The sequence below is a fragment of the Myzus persicae genome, unplaced genomic scaffold, assembly GCF_001856785.1.
Source record: "Myzus persicae strain clone G006 unplaced genomic scaffold, MPER_G0061.0, whole genome shotgun sequence".
Classification (NCBI taxonomy): Eukaryota; Metazoa; Arthropoda; class Insecta; order Hemiptera; family Aphididae; genus Myzus; species Myzus persicae.
Window position 1 is genome coordinate 207,825 of NW_019103919.1, and position 15,085 is coordinate 222,909.

Below are 15,085 nucleotides of genomic sequence, written 5' to 3' on the forward strand. Positions count from 1 at the left end.
ATTTATATTTTAATATTTATAGCAGCCTATGTTAATTTAAAAAAAAATTACGGTTTACGAATACAGTTTATATATAAATATTTTTTTTTAATACTGAAAATAAAAATTTAAAAATGTATCATTTTTTTGTTGGAGAAATCAAAAAAGCCAATTTGGAAATCCAATGTTTAAAAAAATGTTGATGGTAAAATTGTTTAAGTTAAGTAGTTAATAGATATAATTTTTTTAAGTATCAATATTTTTTTGAACTATAATAATAATAATAATAATAATAATAATAATAATAATAATAATTGTTTATTCAATGAATAAAACGGGAAAATTGCCCAATAGTACAAGTAAATAAATAAGTTTTTACAATAAGTTGATCCGGACATCGTACAATAACACAAATTAATAATAATAATAAGCTAAGAATATAATTTAGGAATTTCATAATATTCTTGTGGTATTTTTAAGTATTGTATTGATTTTTTTTATTTGTATTTGTCAGCTCTTTCTGTTACACGCTGTACACTATAATATATATCAGTATTAAAATGATGAATAATGATATTACACAAAAATAATAATAATTTTATAATTTAAAAAAAAGTAATCATGAAATTGACTACAAAATATTTAATTATTATTTCGTCTCATAGAAATTTCACTACCTACCTACTTCATAAATTAATTTCATAGATAGGTATCACAGTCTACTACACACGTCCAGAAAATAGAAATAATACAAAATGTTTACTGAAGAGCGTTTTAACACTTCTCACCACAACTATTTGTATCTTCCAATATCAAATTAAGTTTAAATCAAAAATTAACTTATTAAATTTGAATTTTTTATAACGTGTGTGTAATGGTTTTTAACCACTTAAACCTTTAATAAAATGTCCTTATATTATACTACATAAAGTAATATATTTTTGAGTATTTGAACAGGGCAGCAGAGCTACCCACGAGTCTTTTTTTATTTAAGTAAGCCCTTCCAAGTCAAAAACTGAAATTGCGCCTGTGAATTTATATGTACCTGCCTACCTTTATTTATTTTTTTTTTTCATAGTTGTATGAAGATGAACCGTTTGTACAATACTTACCTCACCTTTATCATATTATTTTCGTATTTTTTTTTTATCATCCTCTTCTAAAACCATACATATTAAGTACACAGGTACTATTGGTAAATAATAGATACACATTATTTAAACGTGTTTAGGTTTATCCAAACTATATAAGTTAGTAGGTACTTAAACATGTATTAGTATATTAATCGTAAGCCACATACTGATAACTCCTAGAATACGCAACTGTTTATACCAGCAGGAAATCGAAGCACATCATTGAAACCTATTTAAACAGATTAACGATAAAGAATAGCAAAGTATACTTGAAAGGAAAAGGTACATCCATTCATTTCATGAGTTATGAATTATACTTGGGATAGGTTTGATTCAGAAACTAAATTAATGAAATAGAATCATTAACGTTTGAACACCATAGTAATATAGTACAGTACAGCCATCAGCCCACTATCACGGTAAATTTGCAAATTTATTTCAATTTTTAGTTTCTGTAGTATTTTATGTCATGATAGAGTAGACAAAAATTATATTAAAATAAAATAAAATGCAACTATACAACATTAAATTAACAAATTATATAGTTAAATATTTTTTTTTACATCTCGTTTAGCTCTTAATGAAATTATACATGAGCCTATCAGTATAATTATACACTACCATAACATTTTATATATTTACATAATATTGTTTATATTGTTTTCTTTTTATCGAATACTGAGTATGCGACATACGAAAAGAAATTGGTCAATTAACACACTTAGATATAAAAGGCAATTATTGTGTGTGAATTATCATTACTCTTAAAATATATGAAGTGCATAAATATAATATTTAAGTCTTTATCACTCATCTTTATTTTATTAGTCATTATTACAGTAGCTACCTTATGGGCAATGCCACCCTGATTATATAAGATTTAATATAAATAATAATTAAATCTCTTGAATACAAAAACATTCAAAATATTAATAACAGATTATACATGCATTTATCATTTTAAGAATAAGATATATTTAAATCTTAGTAAGGAATGTTCAGGTTAATAGAAAGTAAAAAAAAAGATTTTCAAAAATACATGTAGTATATTCAAAATTGCATTCTGGGTGGGTATTGATTATTCCTAAACCCAAACATGGATGACAGGTACAATAACAGAGATTTCTTATCTTGATGTTGTGTCATTGTTTTTAATATCTGTACATCAAATATCTTCTGATGAGACTTCTTTCTTTCACTCGGCCGATAAGCCAAAAAAAATTTCAAAAATTTAAGAAACATTGAAATTTAACAGTATAGAATTCAACTACAATATCTTGGGCTTTTTAGTACGCTCAAAGCACTTATCGTCAATCTCCTCAGGAATCTTAACACTCAAAATATCCAGCTTGATCTTGGTGGCAATTACATAACGTTGGTGTACACTCCTCATTGTGATGGAATTTAAAATAAATGGTTCAGTGACAAAAAATAAACCAGTGTCGAGTGTTTTCAACAAGACTGCAAACGCCTTTGTGGACAACCGTCAACAAAATTACTAAAGTTCCAGGGGTCAACACCATGCGGATATTCCTCTGGTGGTTTTTGAATAAGCCGCGAGACTTATATTTCTTCGGGCTGTAAACTAGAATATTTTTTAAACTATAAAAACAATATGAATAAATTACATATTACACATAAACAAAAACTCAGTACTCTATTAGCAGTAAAGGCTATATTTGAGAGCATTATTATGAATTACTTCGTTTTACCACATGAATACTTTATACTCTCAATTCACAACTTTGTCTTAACTTTAAAAAATTAAACCATAAGAAAGTAATACATCAAAATCAAAATTAAAAATGTACCACTAATTTGTGTCAATTTTATATACATTTACATATAAAAGGTGTATAAATATAAATGAACAATATGATGTATGAACTTTCTTTAGCATAGGAATACTTCAATGCGTTTAACCTGCGACTCTAGATCAATTTTTGTTTATAAAATCTTCCAATGAACAAATGCATAAAATGTAATACACTAATAAGTTATGAATTAATCACTTATTTGTGTCAATTAAATGTACAATTAATTATAAGCTTCTTGTAGAGAAATAAATATAAACTACTGGAGATTTACAGCTTTGTAAATTATTAATTGTTATAAAAAATGAAAATTTTAATGCTCAGTTTTACTTATATTAAGAAGGCATACAAATCTTAGGTTTCAATGTAAATGTAGTCATCAATAACCTTTAGCTTAATTTCTAAAGCTCAAGTATACAAAAGGAAAAATCTATCAAGTTCAAACCAAATTTAGTTGTTATATTAATTATTGATTTTAATATATATTATTTGTACCTCCCATATTATATTCTTACATTCAATTGTTTTATTAGAGTCAGAATTATAATCATTTATATTCCATTTTCAAGTATATATTGCTTTGAGTAGAGTCCATTAATGGTAACTTTGAAAAATTATTAATTAAGTCTATAATATTTATGGTAAGCCAACAATTTTGTAATTGCTTAATAACACTATATGTTGTATCAAATGCCTTTTTGATGTCTGTGCTAAGTAATAGCAAGTGCTGTTTGCATGCTAATGCTTCAAAGACGTCTGTCTCTATAGTGGTATGGAAATCATACGTTGACCTGTGTTTCCAAAATCCGTTTTCCATCAGCACAACACTATTTCAAGTTGCAGTTAATAATATTATCCAAAAAGTACCAAAACCAGCCAAAATGTCCCTTTATGCTGAAAACTGTTACATCTAGATCAGACATAGGTCTTAGATGTATGAAAAACAAAATCCAACACTGCACGATCTAAATAAATGGAAAGAATCTTCAGGCTTTTCTTTTTCTCCAGAGAAATTAAAATATATTATATTTTCAAATAGTAAAAACCTAGTAAAACCAAAAATAAACAGATATGTTACACTAAAACAATGAAGATATTAGGGCTGATTTTTGATGAAAAACTCACATGGAAAAACATATAAACACAAAAAATAGACTACAAACATAAAATAATAATACAAGTACTAGCAAATATACAATGTGGAGCCGGCACAAAAACACTACTACTAATCCACGACTCACTTATCAGATCAGTGATAGATTATGGTTCAATATTTTTCAGTATAGTAAAAAAATCAAAACTTAAAACATTAGACATAATACACATTGCAGGCTTAAGGCACATTCAAAAGTAACCCAATAAAAAGTATATACATAATTGCCAGTGAACTACCTTTAAAAAATAGATGAAACAAATTAATACTCAAATTTGCAGCTCTAAATGCAATGTACAACCAAAAATCTACCTACCACACAATATTCAATCTCCGCCTCAACAATACCTTTAATAACAACATATAACTAATACAACTGATGTACAGAAGAATAAATAAGCTCTCAACACATCAACCTTAAGTACATAATAAATTATGAAATACAAAACATTCCACCATGGACAAATCAAAAATATCTCTAAATACATCATTAGCATATTACGGACCTATATTGTAACTGGAATAGCTATTATAGCTCCTTATTTTCAGATAAAAAATAAAATAAATAATAACTGCAGCATAATCTCAGCCGAAATGTTAGCAATATACTCTGCCATAAAATGTATAAAAACTGTCAACTACTTTGTAACTATGTCATACTCACAGACTCTCTAACTCCATAAAATGTTTAAGCAGCCATTGAAATAACAACAGTATAAAATCAAAAATAATAGAAGCAATAAATTGCTATGAAAACAAAAATAATGATTGTCTAGATACCAGGACACAGCAACATAGAAGGAAAAGAGTTGACCGTCTGGCAAAGGAAGCCGCTAATAATGAGAAAATAGAAATAAGCGAGCAGCACCATACTTATGAAGACGTTCTAAGATGTATTAACATCTGTGAGAAGGAAAGGAAACCAAGCTCAGCGAAATTAAACGCACAACAGAACGTTGGTATCACATAGCGAATCTTAACAGAAAAGACTATGCATTGTTAACACGTCTAAGGATAGGACATATTCGCTACACAAACGGTTATCTGATGAACAATGAAGAACAATCAAATGCATAACATGTGGATATCAGCTGACAATCAAACATATACTCATCAAATGTAGACAAACGGAGGTTGCCAGAACTAAATATAAAATTACAGAGTTTCTGTATCAACCCCTAGGCCTGAATGTGTCAACAATTAAACAGACTTAAAACTTCACAAAAGCAATAGAAATAGAAAATTTAATATAAACAGTTAAAACGTATGTAAAAAACAAATGGTCATTGTAAAAATTAATATTAAAGAAAAAAAATTATGATTTTTGTCATTGTAAGAACTAATATTATGCTGCAGAGGCATATTTCTAATAAAAAATTTTAAAAAGAAATCCTTAATATTGTGGAATTAAAATTGTAATTAATAGGACAACAAATATAAATTAGTGTAACATAGAACAATTGTATATTGTTATAAATAAATATGGATTAAATTTAAATGATTGTTAATTCTATATTTATTTTTTTTTCAGGGTTAGACAAATATTATTTTTAATTTGTAGAAAAAAATCTTAACATCCGAAATGGTTCAATAAATTATAAAACTCTAAATAGTTTGTAAGATAACAAGAATATACAGTGTTGCTGATATACAAATTAATTTTACGTCACTTATTTGAGTCAATTTTATATGAATTCATTATTTTATAAATGGTGCATATATATAAATGAATTTGATTTATGAACTTTCTTTAGCACAGGAATATTCAATGCGTATACCTCAGACTCTGGTTCAACAACCACTCAAATTATTTGTAAATTAATAATAAGCATTAACAAAAAACATCAGTTGTTAAATAACTTGAAAAAACCTTAAATTATCCACAATAGATTATATTTTAATTTCAATGTTTAAGTATAGTACCTCAAATCTCAAAAAGTTGGAATAAAAAACCACATTTGAAGAACACCATTGAAATGAGATAGAAATAAATGCGCAAGTGTATTGAATCGGTGGGTCATAGGAACAGAACACACACATAGTTAACAAATCACCAGCATTAGTTAGAAAACTTGATATGACGCGTAAATATCAGTGAGAGAAAAAAATGTTTAAATAGGTATTACTCTGAATGCTAGACTTATGAATCAAATATAAAAAGCTTAACTCAAAATTATTCAAAGATAGTATATTTTTAGTTACGTTTTCAATGCCTTGACAGAGCGTACTTCACAAATTTCACCATTATTTTGGCCAATGATTGGTTTTACAATTACACCATCGCGGACTTTTAGTTCTATAAAAAAAAAATAAAAATAAAATACATTTTTACCATAGTTTTAAAAATAATTATCAAATAAAATATTTACCGGTGTATACCAGCGTACTTTCCACGGAGGTGTATCGCTCTTGGCAAATTTAGCCAAGCTAGCAACTGCTTCCTCAGACTTGACCATCTAACATTTTGTTTTTTAATTAATACACATACCTAACTAACTATTAATAAATGAGTTTGGAAAATTTAACAAAAATATCTCGAAAAATAATGAATGGGTAGGTAAACACAGTAATTATTTGTGAAAATATTATTTAAATTTAGGGTAACAAAACCTACCTGATAGTAGAAAATAACTATTATTCAATACACAAAAGATTGAATACTGCCTTCTCCGTAGCAAACAAATTTAATTTTTGTAATTAAAAAAGCAATTACGGTAATAGCAATGGAATCTACGTTCGGTAATAATTGGTTGTAGACTTGTAGTTTTCGTACCACCGACTCTGCAAGCTCTGTGTTGCACATGATAACTCTTATCAAAATATTTGTTAACAAAATAGGTATTTACAAATTTTTGTTTTGATATTCTCGAAAAGAAACGGCCCGTATAGTCAACCGACTCAACCGGCAACCCTCGGCCCTCGGAAGTTTTTGATGCGGCCTTCCAAATATTTCATGGTGTTGATTTCAATATAATATATTTTTTAAGATAGTAATGGACACGTTCCGTTAAGTATTAATGATTCAACAATACCAAATGATGATGGTGAAAATATAGATTTAAGAAATCACTTTGTCATTGCCCGTATGTGATATATATTTACTGTTTGTTTTGATTTTTTAGATATTGTGTGATTCATTGTTGCAAAATAATCTTTTTGTTGAATCTGAAGGAAGATTGTGTACAAACTTGCAATCACTGCGACACATGGATGTGAAAATTTAAGTTATACACCTGATTCAATGCAAACACCAATTTTACATCTATCAGTTTCAAAATCCAAATCACCAAACTTATAAAAACGTAAAAATATCAATATTTTCCAAATCTTGTAGGTTTTTAAATTAGCACATAGCATTGTAAATTCTGAATTGATTGTTGTATAAGTATATATAAGTACTTATATGTAAAGACCGGATTTATTTGCATTTAAAATTTTTAAATGTGCACGCAAACATGCACTAAAAAGTCAAAATATGCAAAATAAAACTTTATATTACATTTTATATTAGATTTTTATTTTGCAGTGATAATTATTAATTAGTTTTATTAAAATTGTCATTAACAAAAAGTAAGATGCATAAATGTGTGATTCAATAATGTAAGTTGTTAAATTGTTTTAATCATTGATACAAGATTTTCAAGAAGAAAAATTCGATACGTATCGACACGAAATAGTTACGTACCACCTCGTATCGGAGTCCGAGTCCGATACGGGTCGGTACGTATCGCTTGTATATTGCACGTGTAACATCTTGAACGCTCAAAATTGACCCGATACGTACCGATACACTCCAAATTCTTTCTTAAAAATCTTGATACATTGTAAAAAATATTTTATTAAATTAAAAAGTAGATACATTGGTGATATACTGATATAAATAGGAAAAAATGACGAACAATTTAATGTAGTATGTTTATTGGAAAAACCGACTGGTTTTCTATTGATAATGGATAACCGATTAAACGAATAGTCTAGTCTTAGATAGTAGGTTCGATAATCTTTGTGGGAAAATATCCAGCTTTAAAAGTGTAGAATCATACGTCGAATAAAATTATGTCATATTTATAAGTCTTAATCTACGATTTCCGTTTCCGACTAAAAACGATAACCAAGTAACAGACAACAGAACATATAAGTGTGCGTCAAAGTGAACTATCGAGGACCAGAAACATTTTCTGTCCCAGCTTGGTTCTGTATTGTGTTTGTGTGCCATGATTGCCATGTTATCATCGAAACAGTGAATTCGAAAACTAAAACACATTTTTTGAGAACAGTTAAGTTAACGGTGACAAGCCGTCAGTCACCTGGTAACAATCATGACAATAGCACAATTTAGCTATAATAAATACTAAATAATATAGCGATCGTAGGTATGTGCCTTTTAGCCGCTCATAACAGAACGCTGTCCTATACCCCTATACATGGATTTCTTTGATATAATAATATTATAATAAATATTCTATGACACACATCTGATAAATATAGAGTACCTAATTTGGTCCGTACACAAAGAAAAACACTTGTGTTGTGTTTGAAAAAAAACATCTAAAAAGTCGAAATATGTCCAGTCACTTTAAATAGTAAATAAATAAATAAATCTCATTATAAAGTTTTATTTTTAAAGCAATTTTATTTGCTATACCTCTTAATATCGTCGTTACCACCTTATCGTGTAATATAATAATGGCAATAATAATTTATAGTAATAAACATAATATTTCTATACCACATGCCTCTCGGTGAGACAAATTTGTTGCAACTTGCAATTATATTAACTGCCGGCGTAGACTATAAACAGATATCGTCGAATTGTTAATTCGCCGAAAAGTCCGAGTCGATCTGTTGTATATGTATATAAATGTTTATGTTTAGAATAGAGGAAATATTAAAATATTTAACGTTGGTGAGCAAAAGTACGTACGAAAGTGGCTTTAATAATAATAAAAGGAAGAAAGGGGGTATGACAGAGAATACGATAGTGTTAATCCGAGCCTCGAGCCCGACCCAGCATTATCGACAATTTTATCGTTTAATAAATTAGTTTCGGAGCGACGTTCTAAACATTTATCACGGGGGAAAAATTAAAAATAACTTCTAAAGCGATAATGATACACGACTGTTCCATTGGTTCTATATCGTTATAGAAATAATTCAGTGTATGTGTCCGATTAAGTTAGTCGTGTCCCGTGCCACAAACCTACAGCGTTAAGTTTTAATTTTAACATGGATACACCTAAGTTGTATTAATTTCATTATTAATTTATAATATGCCGTTAAATTATACAAGATTATCGACTTCTACGTTTAAAATAAAGAAAGATTCGTTGTGATGTTTTCTGCACGACTGTTTTAATAATGTCTTATGCTGTGAGTTTTGGAAATTTGTGCCAAAGCATGTATTATGATGGTACCTGTATCTCTTTGTGGCTTGCCAGTTTCCGTAATGAAAAACTATTGGATTTGTAAAATTTCAACGCTCAGACCAATCGTATCGATCGAGGTGCAAGTCGGAGCGAAATGTCTTCATCATTTTCTGCTGATGTAGATACATCCTGATGCACAATTCACTGATTCGAGCTAAGGTTAGTTTATTGTTTTATAAGAATGTGTATTGTACAACTTAGTCTTAATATTAGAAAATTCAAAATATCGTATAATATAACTTGTGGAGATTGCCACAGTGTTAAATGATCGGGTTCCAAAATAGAAGAAAATAAACAAACGCGTTAGATGGGAAAATAACATTTTAATATTTTATTACATACTTTCTTAGCAAAGCGTAACATATTATATTATTATAATAAATAATTATTATTATGACGACCGGCGCCGAACGTTGGTTAATTTACCGACTGCCGACCCAACGCAGTCGCGGACATAAATAATTTGTTAAAAAACGTAAAACCAAATTTGTACAATATTGGTTTACGTAAGAAATTATTATTTCTACGAGCTGGTAAACACTACCGATTATTTATCGGTCGGCTTTTATATCGTACTTGCTGAATAATTACTAATAATAATATCTAATTACACCGGCTTCGCCTGTGTAATTTTTGCCTTCTCTAAATAAAATTCTTAAATCAATACAGTAATCCCTCGTTATCCACGGAGGTTACGTTCCAGCAAAGTTGCGAGGATATCTAAATCGCAGATAACGAGACCATTAACATACAATTTTTAATTTTTATTATTTTGTATTTAATTTTAAAAATCACAAAAAGGTTAATATGTTTTATAATTATTTGATTATTTATTTTTTTAATATAATTTATTAATTATTTATACATACATAATATATTGGGCCCAACCGCGGATAATCGAAACATTACTGTACATATTGTTGTGTGTAAATTAGAAAAAAATGTATTTTTCTTAATTGTATCAAGTGCTAAATAGTAGTAGTAGCTGAATTATAAATTATAAAAAAAAATAAATAATATTTACAAATGATTCTATAGTTATAATCGTAATTTGTATAATTTAACTTTATTTATAAATATACACTCTCGCGCAAGCAGTCCGACAGTGCGCACGCATTTCGATGCTTCTCTCGGATTACGCTCCATTGTACCTCTGTCTTGCATCAGGAAAAAATAAAATATCTCTTTTACATCGTACGACTCTTCTTCTCCGTCAACGTCTTACCAAGGATCAATCCACATATTACGGGAAGAGCTACCTCCTCAAATGCAGTAGTATAATTTATTTACTAGTTCTACTATTATAGTCTCTAAATATCACAACAAATATTTTCTGCTACGTAACAACCACAAGATTACATAACTACGCAAGGCCAAGGTCACCGTATCGCGCGGCGACCTTTGGACCTCAGATAACAACAAACCTGCGATATGCCAAACCCAAAGCAAACTGTATCCCCAATTAAGATTGTGAAAAATAAAATTGTTACTGGTAAAAATACTAGTAACAATGAAAATAAACGTTCCCTTTCATCATCATCCTCCTCTCCATCGCAATCACCGCCTATCGTAACTTCTAAGAAAACTAAACTTTTCTTTACACCAAAACGGTTTGCACCACTCTCCACGGACGACGTCAACGATATCAATGCCAATAATAATGTTGAAATTGACGCTCAATCAGAGACCTCAAATCAGGGGCAACAGAATACCACCGAAGTCACATCTAAAATCGTTTTGCCTCCACCCATATTCATCAAAGGCGTCCATGACTACCTTGGACTACGCAACCACCTAACAGAAGTCTCTGCCCCTGATAGTTTCTCGTGCAAATCGACCACTACTCACCTCAAAATCAAAGCAGACACTCCTAACAGCTACAGAAATATAATTCAATACCTAAAAGAAACCAACGCACAATACCACACATATCAGCCACAATCTGATAAGCCCCTAAGGGTAGTAATCAGAAACCTCCATCCCTCTACTCCGGAGGCTGACATCGCATCCGCAATAGAAGAAATTGGCCACACTGTAAGAAACGTCACCAATGTCAGACACCAACAAACTAAAACACCTCTACCTCTCTTCTTTGTCGACTTGGACCCAAACGATAGTGATAGCGATATTTTCTCCATAACCTCTCTTTTGCACACGAAAATCAAAATTGAAGAACCATACAAAAAGCGACAAATACCACAGTGCCAAAATTGCCAATCTTACGGCCACACCCGCTCCTACTGCGCTCACAACCCAAAGTGCGTCAAGTGTGGTGGAAATCACCTCTCTACCACCTGTCCAAAATCTCCAGAGCTTCCGGCTAAATGCGCCCTCTGCGAAGGTGCGCATCCAGCCAACTATAAAGGATGCACAGTATACAAGCAACTGACTCGTAAGCACAACAACTTCTCAAGAAAGAAATCTCAACAACCACTGCCGTTCAACTCTGCCGTCAACATCGAACAATCCCAACAACACCCCCCAGCTACCGAATTCTCGTCCAAGCCGCAGCCACGTTCGTATGCAAATGTAACAGAGGGTCACCTACCTACAAAACCTAATCCTATGTCTTCCAACAAAAATGAAAGCGAGCTTATTAAATTCATCAACGAGTTCAAAGCCATCCTAAACCCTCTAATTGCACTCCTCACCACTGTCCTCTCAAATCTCACAAATATTAATAATGCCAAATAATCCTACATCAAAGTCTCTCCTCATCATAACCTGGAACTCGAATGGGCTCGCAAACCACAAAAATGAAATTTTAGCTACACTCCAAAACAATAGGATTGATATTGCTCTCATCTCTGAAACACACTTCACTAATTCTTCAAACTTTTATCTACCTGGATATCAAACTTTCAAAACTAACCACCCAGATGACACAGCACACGCTGGAGCCGCTATCATAGTGAGGTCATCACTGATCTTCTACCCTCTTCCCAACATCCAGTCACATCATATTCAAGCCTGTGGCATATCCTTAACACTAAATAATATACCTATTAACATATATGCAGCTTACCTTCCTCATCGCCATACTATTACCCATAACCAACTTAACGACTTCTTCAACACACTTGGACAAAAATTTATTATAGGGGGTGATTTTAACGCAAAACACATACAATGGGGCTGCCGTACAAATAATCCTCGTGGTAATACCCTCAAAACTCTAACCTACGTCAAAAACTATAAAATACACGCCCCTCCTTCTCCGACCTACTGGCCCTCTTCACCCAGAAAAAGCCCGGACATTCTCGACATTTTCATAACAAAAATTCCAAACGGGCTATATACCACAGTTACCAACTTAGATGACCTTTGTTCTGACCATTCTTCTGTCATCTTCACAATTGATACAGCTCCTCGTTATAAACCCGATAGACCTAGTCTTATCCAAGGCCAAATGAACTGGGATAAATTCAAATCATTACTTGAAAGCCAAATCAACCTAAAAGTTAGTTTAAAATCCACTGTCGATATTGATGACGCTGTTAACCATCTAATCAAATCAATACAAGATTCAGCTTGGTCTTCCTCCTCTCCACTTCCTCCTAAAGACCACGCTAGGAACTTACCCTTACATATTAGGGTCCTAATTTCTGAAAAACGAAAAGCCCGATCTATCTGGCAAAGAACTAAATACCCCTCTGATAAACGTAAATTTAACAACCTCTCGAATAAACTAAAACGAACATTGGCCTCAATTAGATCAGAAAACTTTACGAGGAATCTTGTTTCCCTATCTACTGCCGATAATTCACTGTGGCAAACCACAAGAAAAATACTCCGCTCCCGACCTCATGTACCTCCTCTGAAAAAAGCTGATGGATCATGGGCCATCACTGATCTGGAAAAAGCAAATATATTCTCCCGCCACCTCGCCACTACCTTTCAACCACACAACAATTTATGCCCAATTCAAATCGAAACAGTAAACCGCTCCCTACTCTGCGCTCTACCTATGACCCTTCCACCTAAACATATTCGCCCGAGCGAAGTTGAACATGCAATACAGCAATCTCCTCGTCGTAAAACCCCAGGTTATGACCTAATTACATCTGAAGTAGCAATGAAGTTACCCAAAAAAGCTTTACTAATGCTCACGCACATATATAATTCTATGCTGAGGCTCTCATATTTTCCAGTCTTATGGAAGTTCTCTGTAATTATCATGATTCTCAAGCCAGGAAAACCACCAGACTCTCCTAAATCTTACAGGCCAATCAGCCTTCTTCCATTATTTTCAAAAATCTTTGAAAAAATTATCCTTAAGCGCATCCTACCCGTCATTGAATCCAACCTGCCTAACAACCAATTTGGTTTTCGTCATAATCACTCAACCATTCACCAGATCCATCGCCTAGTTGATAACATTTCCTACGCTCTGGAAAAAAAGCTAATATGCACAGGTGTATTCCTCGACGTGGCGCAAGCTTTTGACACCGTCTGGCATGAGGGACTCCTCCTTAAGCTTAAAACTTTTCTCCCCCCCTACTACTATTTGCTGTTTAAATCCTACCTTAAAGACAGACACTTCTCTGTCCGTTCAGGATCTGCTATATCCGAAATATTCCCGATCTGTGCTGGTGTTCCCCAAGGAGCAGTTGCAGCTCCATTACTATTCAATCTATTCACATCTGATCAACCTACTACTGACTATACCATAACTGGGGACTTTGCCGACGATAAGGCACTCTTGGCTCTCCACACAAACCCTGAAACTGCCTCAAACTACATCCAAAACCACCTAAATCTCTTATCAATATGGTATAAAGATTGGGGGATAAAAGTCAATGAAACCAAATCCGTCCACTGTACGTTCACGCTTCGGCAAGCTGTTTGCCCTCCTGTGTACCTTAATCACCTTCCACTTCCATCTGCCCAAAACGTTCGCTACCTAGGTCTTCATCTAGACCGCCGGCTAACCTGGGCAACGCATATCCACACAAAACGGCTTGCTCTAAATAATCGGACTCGTCAATTACGCTTTCTATTAACTTCAAAACATCTAAACCTTAAAAATAAACTTCTCTTATACAAATTACTTCTCAAACCAATATGGACATATGGCATCCAACTATGGGGTGCTGCCAAACCCTCCAATATTAATAAAATTCAAACTTTTCAATCAAAATGTCTTCGAAAAATAACTAATGCCCCATTTTATGTCTCTAATGATACTCTCCATAAAGATCTTTCCATCCAAACTGTCAAAAACGTTGCCAAGTCCTTCTACAAACGCATGCACACCAATCTTCGCAATCACCACAATCCCTTGATTTCAGAACTATCTATCCCCACTATTCCTGGTGACCCCAGAAGGAGACTAAAACGAACGTGGTGTCGTGATTTACTTTCAGACTAACCTCCACCAACACATGTCATGAAGTCCCATCAAAGGATGGTCTCTTCTCTCACGCCCCCTGTCTGAATTTTTGTAAATAATTGTAATTATCAACCCGTTGTATATTACCTTATTTTCATCTTTTCTATATTATTCTATTCTAATATCACTTGTGCTTATTGTAAACCTTAATTTACAGATTGTACAATTCTCTTGTTTAAAAATAAAAA

At 32.0% G+C, this 15,085-nt stretch overlaps 2 pseudogenes; one reads left to right on the forward strand and one right to left on the reverse strand.

Moving 5' to 3' along the window:
- Positions 1-2,066: 2,066 nt before the first annotated feature.
- Positions 2,067-3,849, reverse strand: LOC111036326 (annotated as a pseudogene).
- Positions 3,850-4,536: 687 nt separating this feature from the next.
- Positions 4,537-5,332, forward strand: LOC111036327 (annotated as a pseudogene).
- Positions 5,333-15,085: the final 9,753 nt, after the last annotated feature.